We start from the raw sequence: 12,701 nt of genomic DNA on the forward strand, positions 1-12,701 counted from the left end.
ATGGGCTGTTATATTGCGGTTCATTGTGGGATCGAATGAGTTCACTCGATAACGTTCACTATGGTTTCGGACATGGCTGGCCCCTCAGATGCCCTATTTAAGGATATATGGGATAATTTCGGACACAGCCAGTCGCTATTCGCCGAGTCGCACAGCTGCCTTCTAAAAATCAGCATAGAAACCTACAGTCTAGGATCGAAACGCTTTGGAGAAAATCCACGCCCCACAAGTTGACGGGACATGTTTGTGACGGTAAGAAACAAGAGTCAGGGTGCGTCTCAAGCAGCTCCCTAGTTCAGTAGTCAGGGCACTGATCAGGGAGTCAGCCCAATGACACTAGGACTAGGACTAAGTTGTTTAAAAAATAAAATGTCATGAAATCAAAAATTCATCAATCAATTTTCAGGTTTCAGGACTTTTAAAAAAAAAACTATCTTGGTTTAACGATGATTCTCAACTATGTTATGAAAGATATAATGGAATAAAGTGATATACCATTTTACTTTATGCAGGTAAAATGACCATACATGGGCCAATGCACTGTAAGTTGCATTTTAGTGTGTTCTCGGAGCAACGTGTAATGAAAAAAGAAATTTAATAATGGGAGTAATAATTGGCTAGCAACATTTCCATAATAATATCTAGCCTAATATTGTATAGGAACATTGATATGTCATTTCTTTCCCTATTCACTTGTTGTGTCTTCAAACATGCCTGATAAACATGCTTTAAGTCCCGGTGCCCTCTATTGAGGACATGTATGAAATCAATGCTTTGTTTTGTAACAGAAAGTCATATTTTGATTAGAAACCCCATAACATTTTCCTGAGATGTTGATTTATGACAAAACAATTTGATCATTCGGTCATTTTTAAAGACCAAGAAGTTGTTGTCCTGGTGAAACCTCAAAACAAATGGCATCTCTGAAAAGCCCTGAATGTGCTCTGTACAGGACATCCAGACCTAAAATTGTGACATGTAAGTTGTCAGACAAATTCACTAAAATATAATGTCCTCATACGTGGACAGTGGCACCCCATGAGGTTAAAGCATATTAAAAACTACACATAACATTAAAAACTTGATTTTTACCACAGGGGGTCTTTAATAATGCATGACAAAAATATGAAAAGCCAAACATTGCTTCCTACATACATTTATACACTGGTAGGCATCTCAGTTTTTGATCAGAAAACATGTTTTCAGAGGTTTTCTAAAGGGAATGTATTAAAAGTTACTGTAACAGAACTCAAATAATGGCAACGTTTTTCTAGATGAATCTCTGCAGAGTTTCAGATTGCCAGTCCTTTGATAGTGGTGAATATCTATTACTCTGTAAAACACAAAAGATGAAACCAAAGGAACAGAATTCAATTAAATGTTATAGGAGTGCCTGTAGACACCCAAACTCGTAAATAATTTAATAATGAGTAATGCAGTACATGTATTGCCCCATGTAATGACAACTCTTTCAAGCATCAAAGTTCATTGTTTGATTAAAGTTCTGAATGAATAGAAAGAATGGAATTTAAGGCATGACTTTTAACCCGTTTGACTGGTGTACAGCACATGCCAATGTTGACACACCAAAGAACTGGTAGACAATAATAGAACGGGCACTGTGTGAAGGGTCGGAAATGTCTTGTTTCCAAAACAGTGCTACCCTTGTGAAAAAAGGAAGTGCGCTTAATTGTATTGAATGCACGTATAGTGCATCTTTAAATCTTAATTAATATATATATATATATATATATATATATATATATATATATATATATATATATATATATATATATATATATATATATATATATATATATATATATATATATATATATATAATAAGAATATATATATATATATTATGTAAACTTTTATATAGTCAACTTTTTATGTTTGTTAACACACTTGTCAAATTAATGTCAAATTAAAAGTTGTACTTTAAAGTAAAATAATTTTGTTTTATGAATCTTTTGCCGTGCTTTAATGAGTGCACTTATTTTGATGCAGTGACTAACATATTAGAGCACAAGTACTTGATTATAATTTAAACTGTATTCTTATTCGATATATTTAATACATTTTAAATGGGATTTTACTGTAATGTAGAAATGTGGTAGGCTATTTATTGTAGGTTTTTACAGTACTACTGCACTGCCAAATCTACTGCGACGTGTAACATTGCATTATAAAAATGTGTAATTACAAATACATTTAAATCCATGACATACCATAAACTCTTGTCAGTATTTAGCACTTCAACCATATTTCAAGACAATAGAAGTAATTATAAAAATACATAATATATAACAATGTACTTTAATCCATTTAAGTGGTTTCTAAAAAAACACTCTAAAGTTCAGCTAATTGCACTTAGCCTAATAGATATATACATTTAAAACTAAAACATTTAATTTCAAATTTATATTCTTTTCAAGTATATTATTTCCTTAAGTACTCGTTTTAAAGGTATGCTAAAGTGTACTTATCTTTTACAAGGGTGTTTTTGCACATCTATTATATAGAATACAAATATGAACCATATCTGCTTACTATTTTTAGTAATACAAAATTGTGTTTTAGAGATTAATTATGTGGATATATTGGATATATGATGTGTGCAAATGTGAATAAGAACAAACAACAGTCAGTACATAATCTTTGTCGTGACCAGAAGCTGTGGCTGCAGTTATAAATGAATGAGAGTGGAATCGTTTGAGTCGTGCCAGTGAGGTGTCCTTGGGCTGCATAGATTTTTTTCTAATTTGATGTGTGGGAAGGGGGAGTTTTTTGGCCCTTATCTGTGCCTCTCTAACAGATTCCAAAGTGAAAGATCTGGCTGCAATTCAGCAGGGTAAAGATAAAGGAGAACTCAGGATAGATGGGCAAACACTGCACATTTACTTAGTTAACATGAGTTAATCCAGCAATGTTTGATACAACTCATTTCATTTGCATTGGAACAACATGGTTTCCAGTTTTAATCTTGCCTTAGAGTTACAATTACAGATGGTATTTTCTGTTTTTAGAGCTGAAAAGACGATAAAAATTCAACTTTTTGCGCTGCGTCTCTCTATGTTTTCACCATCTGGCGAATAATTGCTGTGTGTTAAATAAGATTGCGTGTCAAGTTAAGGCAAGACACCCCTGAATAGACAAAAAATATATTACCTCCCCAGTTGATTGATTACATTAATAATTGCAAACTTTTTTTATTACAAGTTTTCTGAAAAGTTATGTTTAAATATGCAAATGAGGTGTTGGCTAATTAAATATGCACTCATTTGCATTCTAGAACAAAATTCTAAACATTTTTTAAAATATATACAGTCAAAGGTTTTTACGGAGGGGATTTTGGATATCTCTATTGATCACTCCATAAATCAGAAAATATCAACAGCCAAACATTTTTTTTTTTTTTTTATAAAATCAAGAAAATTATTTATGAACGAACCCCTCTGTAAAAACTTTCAGAATACAGATACACTGTAAATAAAAATCAGGTCTCCAATTTAAAATTTTAGTGACCGATCACATCTACATTTTTTAGTTGGCCAAATTGAATTTCTGTGAATTAAATTGCATCAATTCCCAGAAATTCAATTTGGCCAACTGAAAAATTTAGATGTGATCAGTCACTAGAAAATGTTCAATTGGAGACTGGAATTTTTTTTACAGTGTAAGAATAAAACTGTAAAGTTTTTTTGTATGCAAATGCGGCAGAAGTGGAGATTTCTAAATAAAATGTAAAAAAAAAAGAAATAATTCAAGATGCAAATAGATAAAGTGCTATAAAAGATACACTTAAAAGTGTATTTTGGATGTTTTCTTCCCACTAGTCTGAAAAACTCCTAAAAGACAAAAATCTCAAAATTGACAGATGCATGAAAAAAAAAGAAATTCAGCTTTTTGACATTTAAAAGAGAGTGGAGTTATGTTTTGTATTTCGTTAGTGAAGAATGGAACTTGGGTTGATGATGGGCAAACGTGCTTTATTGTGCTTCCTTTACAGTTGTTTATTTTATGTTGCATGTAAAAAATATTTCTTTAAAAGCACGTTAAATATCATAAACTCATTTGGCCTATTGTACTCTTAATTTCTAGGTGGCCTGATAAAAAAAACTATATTTTTTCCTGACGTTACTAAAAGTCGGCCAATCGGATTAGAGCTTGCCAGATCGAGAAAGTAGCCTACTTTCCTGTCTGTGTTCAATACATCAGTGTCAGTGAACTGATTGTGGGTGGTCGGTGTATGTGTTATCTGAGGACCAAGAATAGCTAGTAGTTCACTGCAAGATATTCAGTTGAGTTTGTTTCACATCTAATTATATTGGGTTTATAAAATGACGTTTCCATTTCACAGGTTTTGAGATTGTGTAAAGTTGTGGGACAGTGAATGGAATCTGACAGGCTGAAAAGCAAAATTCCTGTTCATGCTTTGTTTGGATTCCCTGCCGTGAGGAGCCTGTTGGTCTTTAAAGAATGTTTCTTGGTGTCTGCATGCCTCAGATCAACTGAGATCTCTTTAATCTGCCCAGTAAAATTCAGCCACTAGTTTGTTTATGGTTCTTTACACTCTTAGGTAAGCACTAAAGAGGGAAATCTTTGAGAATAAATACAAATAAATGCTTAATTTTTCTCTGTTCCATTTTCTCTAAGGCCTTGTTCAGACTGTCAGCAAAAATCAGATTTTTTGCATTTCCAGATTTTATCCAGATGGGTTTTTGAAAGTCTGGACACCAAAAAAAACAACACACACACACACACACATACACACACACACACAAAAAATCTGATTCAAACCACATATGGAGGTTGAAATGCGATTCCAATTGTATTTTTACAGATGCCTCTGGGTCTGGCTGCTCAAATCTGATTTCAAACTGTCTTTTGCATCATTCTTAAAGGGTTAGTTCACCCAAAAATGAAAATTCTGTCATTAAGTACGTACCCTCATGTCGTTCGACACCAGTAAGACCTCCGATGGCTCAGATAGGCCTCCATTGGGACAATGCACTGTACACTCTCAAGACCCATAAAAGGTATAAAGACGTTGTTACAAAGTCCATCTCACTACAGTGGTTCTGCAATAACTTTATAAAGCAACGAGAATAGTTTTTGTGCGCAACAAAAAAACTAAATAATGACTTATGACCGATTTAAAAACAATGCATCATGAAGCTTCGAAACGTTATGAATCAGTGAGTCGAATCATGATTCGGATCGCAACCGCCAAACTGCTGAAATCACATTACTTTGGCGATCAAAACCGCTGAATCGACTCACTGATTCTTAACGATTCGAAGCTTCATGATGCATTGTTTTGAAATCGGTCATTACTATATAAGTCGTTATTTAGGATTTTTTGCGCACAAAAACTATTCTCGTCGTTTTATAAAGTTATTGTAGAACCACTGTAGTGAGATGGACTTTGTAACGACGTCTTTAGTACCTTTTAAGGGTCTTGAGAGTGTAAAGTGCATTGTGCCAATGGAGGCCTTTCTGAGCCATCGGATTTAACTAAAATATCGTCATTTGTGTTCCGAAGATGAACGGAGGTCTTACGGGTGTCGAACGACATGAGGGTAAGTAATTAATGACAGAATTTGTTTTGTTCATTTTTGGGTGAACTAACCCTTTAACGCGACACATAGCGATAATGTCAGAACCGGATACAGAAATGCTGCAAGGATTCATACAGTGTTCAAATGGTACAGATTTCGGCTTTTTCCTGTGTGACGGAGGGGTTTGCTAGCAGATTTGCCTGCAGTCTGAACATATGAATTGAATTTCTTTCTTCTGCTGAACACAAAAGAGATATTGAATAGGAATATATTTAGAAGAATAAGGGTAGCCAAACAGTTGACGGGCCCCATTAACTTCCATAGTATGGGAAAAAACTACTATAATGGGGCCCTGGTTAGCAACATTCTTCAAAATATCTTCTTTTGTGTTCTGCAGAAGAAAGACATTCATTCAGGTTTGGAACAACTTGAGGGTGAGTAAATGATGACAGAATTTCCATTTTTGGGTTAATTAACTTTGGCTCACTTTTCCAGTTGTTGGTCATGACATCCTGATTCAGTTGCTGTCCAAAGGTGTATTTGTATCTGTGAACAAAATAGATTTTGGAATGCATGCTGGAAAGACCTTGTCTTATTTTAACAACTCAGAGAGTACTCTTTGAATATAGACAAATTATAGTCCACTTCAAACTTTACTTTTCCTGGCATAGGTCTATTTCAATTTGGCTTGGAACATTGTGATATTAAAGACAGTTTAAAAAATAAAACACAAAATTAAAAAAAAGACTTTTATGTCAAATTAATTGACTCAGTTTTCAATATTCAGTGTATTTGTAGACATCATGTAATGAACAAATATAATTCAAGAATGAACAGTACACCACCCAAAACAAAACAAATTGATGTCAATGTTTTAAATGTACAAATAGAGTTACAGAATAAAAGACACACCCAGAACACAACCCATAGAAACACCTCAACAAAAAGTGTTGCAACAACAATAACAGTAATTATCTTTTCAATAGTGCAGCGGTCTCCATTATGCCCTGGTCTGATTCATTAATGATTTGTAACTGTTTGAGCCATCTCTACAGATCATGTGGGACCATCGCTCATGCCATGAGACCCTCATATATGCACAGCCTCAAAATATCATTGACACAAATACATATCTGGGCACGCCCCTCTGAGCACACAAGGATCCATAAATATAATCAATAAATAATTAATCAATTATTACATTCAACTATCACAGAAACATTTTTCAAGTTCAACCTCAGTATATCTTGGGTTTAATTAAATTCCCTGTGTCCTAAAAATGAGCGTGAATTGTTTTTCATAGACTGTTTCTGTATCCTCTGAAACTTTTTTTTCAGTTTTTTTCAGGTTCAGTCATATTATGTCAAAAGAATAAGTCTTTCAACCCCCATTAAAAGCCCACCAGTCTGCATAACAACTCCTAAGATGTATAAAACATACTCACCCCCATGTCGTGCCAAATCTGTATGCATTTCTTTCTTCTGTGTAACATAAAAAATATATATATTTTGACGAATGCTGGTAATCAGTTTTGGTTCCCATTGACTTTGGGCAAAAATGTCAACAAAAGTCAATAGAAACCGAAACATTTTGGTTATCAACATTCTTCCCAAATAACTTTTTGGTGTGTTACACAGAAGAAAAAAATGCTTACAGATTTGGAATGACAAGAGCATGAGTAAATGATCTCACAGTGCTACTACTTTTTATTACTCCTTATAGGCCTGGTTTCACAGACGGGGCTTAGATTAAGCCAGGATTAGGCCTTAGTTCAATTATGATATTTATTTAAGTAGCTTTTATAATGTGTCTTAGAAAAAAGTAACGCGAGTTACATAATCAGATAACTGTTTTCAAGTAATGAGAAAAGTAACGCATTAGGCTACTTTTAAATTTACAACAAAATATCTGAGATCCTTTTTCAGTAACGCAAGTTGTTTGTTTGTTTTCCCATTTATTGACTGACACCTTTCCTGTCCCCATGTTGAGATCAATATGCAATAATTAAATGTTAAATAACAGAAGTTTGCTTTGTGTAGGCCTATATTCTCACTTTATCTACCGATGTCTTTGCTGCTGATCTTCGATGATTCAATTCAACCTTACTAACATGGAAAAATGACTAGATTAACATCACATTTGTGTTTCAGTTTTTTTATTGCTGGAGTAAGAGCGTTACATTTTGTTCTCCTGCGTCCCATTCTTCTGCGATCAAGAATGGCTTTCTTTGAGCTGCGGCCTCTACTGTACAGGCGTGAATTTGCATTTCTTTCAGACTGAGGCTTATTCGTTTCACTTTTGGGGCCACATTTACTTAAAGGTGCACTGTGTGAATTTTAGCGGCATCTAGTGGTGAGGTTGTGAATTGCAATCGCCCACCACTCACCCCTCCCTTTCGAAGCACATAGAGAAGCTACGGTGGCCGACACAGCAATGTTGTCGTCGGAGAGAGCAGAGAGTGTCCGTTTAGGGCTAACGTTACTGTAGAAACATGGCTCTGCAAAATGGCGATTTCACTGTAAGGGGACCCGCGGTGTATGAAGATTGAAATAGCTCATTTTAAAGGTCCTGTTCTTCGTGATCCCATTTTTCAAACTTTAGTTAGTGTGTAATGTTGCTGTTAGAGCATTTATACCTGTAAAATTATAAAGCTCAAAGTTCAATGCCAAGCGAGATATTTTATTTAACAGAAGTTCCCCTTCAAAGCCTACAGCGAACGGCTGGTTAGGACTACATCCTGGTATTTCCTGCTTTAATTACGTCAGTAGAGCAGTTTGTCGACTAACCTCCGCCCACAAGAACACGCGAAAAAGGGGGCGTGGTCTTGTTGCTCCCGCGTGGAGAAGAGGAAGTGTTGCGTTCGGTTGCGTTCGTATAGTTTGTTTGTTGCCATGTCGTCGAGACGCTGTTATTTTCATCCCGGAGTCAAGTCACCTTTGTTTGGCTTTCCCAGGGACGCTGTACTTAGAGATCATTGAGCGCATGCATCCCCGTTATGGTGAGAGGCGTGACCTTTCCGGTAACGTGCGCTCTGCGTGCGCTAAGCTGCTGTCGAATCACAACACGGGAAACCGCTGGCACAATCAGAACTCGTTACGTGTTTCTGAAGGAGGGACTTCATAGAACAGGGAAATCTTTCAAGCCGTTTTGAGGACAGTGAAAACAGCGGTATACAGATAAGTAAATTGTGTGAAAAATACTGTGTTTTTTTACACGCGAAACATGAACACATGTTATATTGCACACTGTAAACACAATCAAAGCTTAAAAAAAAATGAAAAACGGGACCTTTAAGGAAATAAAAACAACGGTTCATTATGTAAGGTCTTTATACACCACTGAAAACATAGTTGTGTATATTATATTGCATTTCTGTCAATAGATCCTCATAAATACTACACACCAGGGCCATAACCAGCATAGACAAGTCCCCCCCAATATTTGAAATTCCTGCACTGCTCTGCTGCACTTCATTATGTTGTATGTCTGTATGTTGTTGTTAGGATGACAAAAAGGTTTAAAAGTTACATTTTGATCTGGTCTGCCTCAGGTCGTCTAACAGCGCTCATCAATGTCAAAATGATTGAGATGGCCAATCAAATCAAAGTAGGCTACTTTGACAAACCTAAACCTTTGAAACGGTTTACAAAAAAGCTACCACCGGACAACTAGGGAATTCGGATGTTAGTGGCAGATCTACGTATTTATTCACTAATGCGAAGGATCTGGGGACTAATAATATATTTGATGCAAATTAATGCAAATATTGTTTGCAAATAGTCCCAAAAGGATTATTTCCCAACTAGAATTAGACCTTGAATTTCGTTCACTGTTCTGTTTCTTTAAAGGTCCCATGGCATGAAATTTTCATTTTATGAGGTATTTCAACATTAATATGAGTTCCCCTAGCCTGAATATTGTCCCCAAGTGGATAGAAATGTTGATCGGGGTAAAACCGAGTTCTGGCTGTCTCTCTCTGCCTTTGAGAAAATGACAGGCCCGACTAGCCAATCCTGAAGGCTCCTGGTTTGACGTCCAAGCAGGCACGGTTTCCTCCCTTTCCCCCGCCCAGAGAATCTGGCACGCCCATGCAAACGCTCGAGAGATCATTAACGTTACTTGTGAACGAGTGAACGCTGGCAGTTTCTCAGTGTTTGGATGTACAAATGAAAACAGAAGTCTTTCTTCAGTTCCTTCTGATCTGTGATCAGTGATTTCTGATGTGTAGCTAATTATTTATTATTTGTGGACACGCAGCGGCTTCTCTCTCTCCCGACAGAACGGTGTTTTCTATCTTGAGAGTCAGTGTTTTTGTACGTCCTCGTCGCGTCTATCTGTTCTTAAATGTGCATACAGTCTTTTCTGTTTAACATCAGCAGTCACATCTTTAGAGATAAACTTCACACACGCCGAAGCTCGGCCTCCAACATCCCCGACCCCCAGTACTGCATCTGGCCCACAGCGGAGGCACCAAACGCGGCGTGAGATTAAGCAGAAGGAGGGTAAGCGTGAGGGTATCTGGGCTAGGCTAGCCAGCTTTCCCCACAATAAACTGGATTACATTCGATTACAGCTGTTGTGTCTTTGTTTGCGCTGTGTAAGTTACTCAATGCGCGTCAATGACGCTATTCATATGATTGGAACATATCTAGAAATAATGCTATATTCAACACTTACTAACTCGTTCATCTCGCTGTAATGATACATTGCATGTGTTACAAAGTTGGTAGAATAATGATGAAGAGGACTCGGTGTGACTGGGACTCGTGTTTATTCAGAACTCTCAGATACAAACACAATAAACTCGCGCTGACTGACAGCGCTCTCATAACTCAGTAGTTACTATAAATAACTTTGTTAGCAATCGCTTCGTCTCCGTGATGTCCGGTTCGCGAACGAATCATTCTTTTGAATCGGTTCTTTTTAGTGAACCGAACCAGTTCACCAAATCGGACTGAATCGTTCTGAACGGTTCGCGTCTCGAGTCAGCGCTGATCCATAATTTACTAAAGTTACTAACTTTCTGACATGAGTGACAGTCCCTCCGACTAGAAATAAACTAATAACCTGAAGTATATGCTAGTAACTACAACAGTTCACCCTGAACTGAGACATGCTGAGAGAACTGATGAGAAGTGAACACAGGTCCATCCGTCTCTCTGGCAGACTCGTGCCTGCTCGTGCCTCGTTAAACCACGCCCCCTCCGCTCATTTAAAATGCAAAGATGTCAGCCAATCACAACAGTGGGCGTTTTTACTGAAGTCTCACAGCAGACACGCCTCTTGAAGCAGGGCATTCAGCCACAGGGCAAACAGCAGTATAGAAAAAATGCCTTTTATTTCTAAATTATGACATTTTATGATGTAAAAATCATACTAATAATATAAGTACACCTCAGGAAACACTATAAAATAATAGAAAAATGCCATGCCATGGGACCTTTAAGCTTTATAAAAATAACTCCAATGTTCAAGACATGGTTACGGCCTTGCTACACACTGACACTGCACCTTTAACGGAGCAAATTAGCGTGCGAGCAATTCCCCAAAAATTAGCGTCTGGTTTAAGACATGTTACACGCAAGTAACAGTAAATTTACCTAAGTAAATCACATTGCATGATTAATTTAAATACTCTCCTCCTATAAATTTTGCTCAGGCAAAAAGGTCAGGCGCAAAAATAACCTTGTCCAATGCCCACCCTTTTCAGTGCTTATTTTTCACTGAGTGTCTTCAGTAAATCCTGACATTAGCAGGCTGTTAGTAAATCTGGCCTGTGTAAAAAGTGCCCCAAGCCCCAACCCCCGCCAACATTTGTTATTAAAAACAAACAAATGAGCAAGCCCAGGTGAGAAAAAGTAACGCAAAAGTAACGTAATCCATTACTTTCCGCAATTAGTTGCTTTTTTAAGGAGTAGGCTAACACATATTAGCATTAGGCTACTTGTATACTTGTAAAGGTAACTTTACCCAACACTGTTACCCCATTTAGGGTGGTAGAACAGGTTTGTGGTGGTTTTCTTAAGTCTTTAAAGTGACAAAAATAAAATAAAAATTACAGCACCATTCAGCAGTTTGGGGTCTTTGTTTCTATGTTTTTTTATGGAAGTCTCTTATGACTTCTACTGATCAAGCATACAATTAAAATTCAATTGTAACATTTTGAAATACTATTAATATTGAAGATTTTTCTGTTTTCTATTGTGATATATTTTAAAATTGTATTTTATTCCTGTGATGGCAACGCTGCATTTTAAGAAGCCATACTCCAGTAACTTAAAAATGTAGGTAAGGTGAAACGTCCAATAGGTATTTCTTAGCCCTGCTTGGTGGACTGTAAAAGTAATATTGTGGTTTTACATAAAAACGAGAAAGGATGAATGCATTCCTCCCTTCCAAGGCCCCAGATTTCTCATGCTCACTCTTTTCCCCCAAATCCCATTGTGACTTTCATTAACAGACTGTGGGAGGAATAGTTTAGCAAACAGTCTTGAGGAGAGAGATGTGATGCCTGAGAATGGCCTTGAGCAGTGGAGGTGCCATAACATCTGTTCAGCACCGCTCATTATGAGACAAAAGCCGTGATATTTGCCTTAATTCACGATCTACAGTCTTGGGACTCAGGACTTGTCCAGTGGCTCCGCACTGACTTCAAACAAACAAACTGGATGCAGGCCAAAACCAAATAAAGTACCATTGAGATGCTCATCTGTTTAAACGGTACTGAGGGTCTGTTCTCCTTCCAAACGTTGTTATCCTAGCATCACACTAATGATGCAGCCTCCTCAAGCTGAGTCTGGCTTTGCAAGTTTTAGCAGCGAGCCAGTGCTTCAGTCAGTGGGCTGGAAATGATGGGTGACGTGTGCAACTTTTGCAGCAGAAATCCATCTGTGAGAAGTCTTTCATTACAGACACATTCAGTGTGAAGATAGATGAGGGGGAAATAAATGTTAACCAATGCTTGTTCAGTTCAATTCAAAATGGTGAGAGTTTACGGTCATTTAAATATGCATTGCAGGCTTGATGAATCACATTTATCCTGTGCTATAATTTGTCTATATTATAAATTGGTCAAATAACAATAATCCTTCTGAAATGATTGTGGGTGGGGCATTAGTATGAAGATATATCAATATA

This window comes from Gobio gobio, assembly GCF_949357685.1.
Source record: "Gobio gobio genome assembly, chromosome: 9".
Lineage (NCBI taxonomy): Eukaryota > Metazoa > Chordata > Actinopteri > Cypriniformes > Gobionidae > Gobio > Gobio gobio.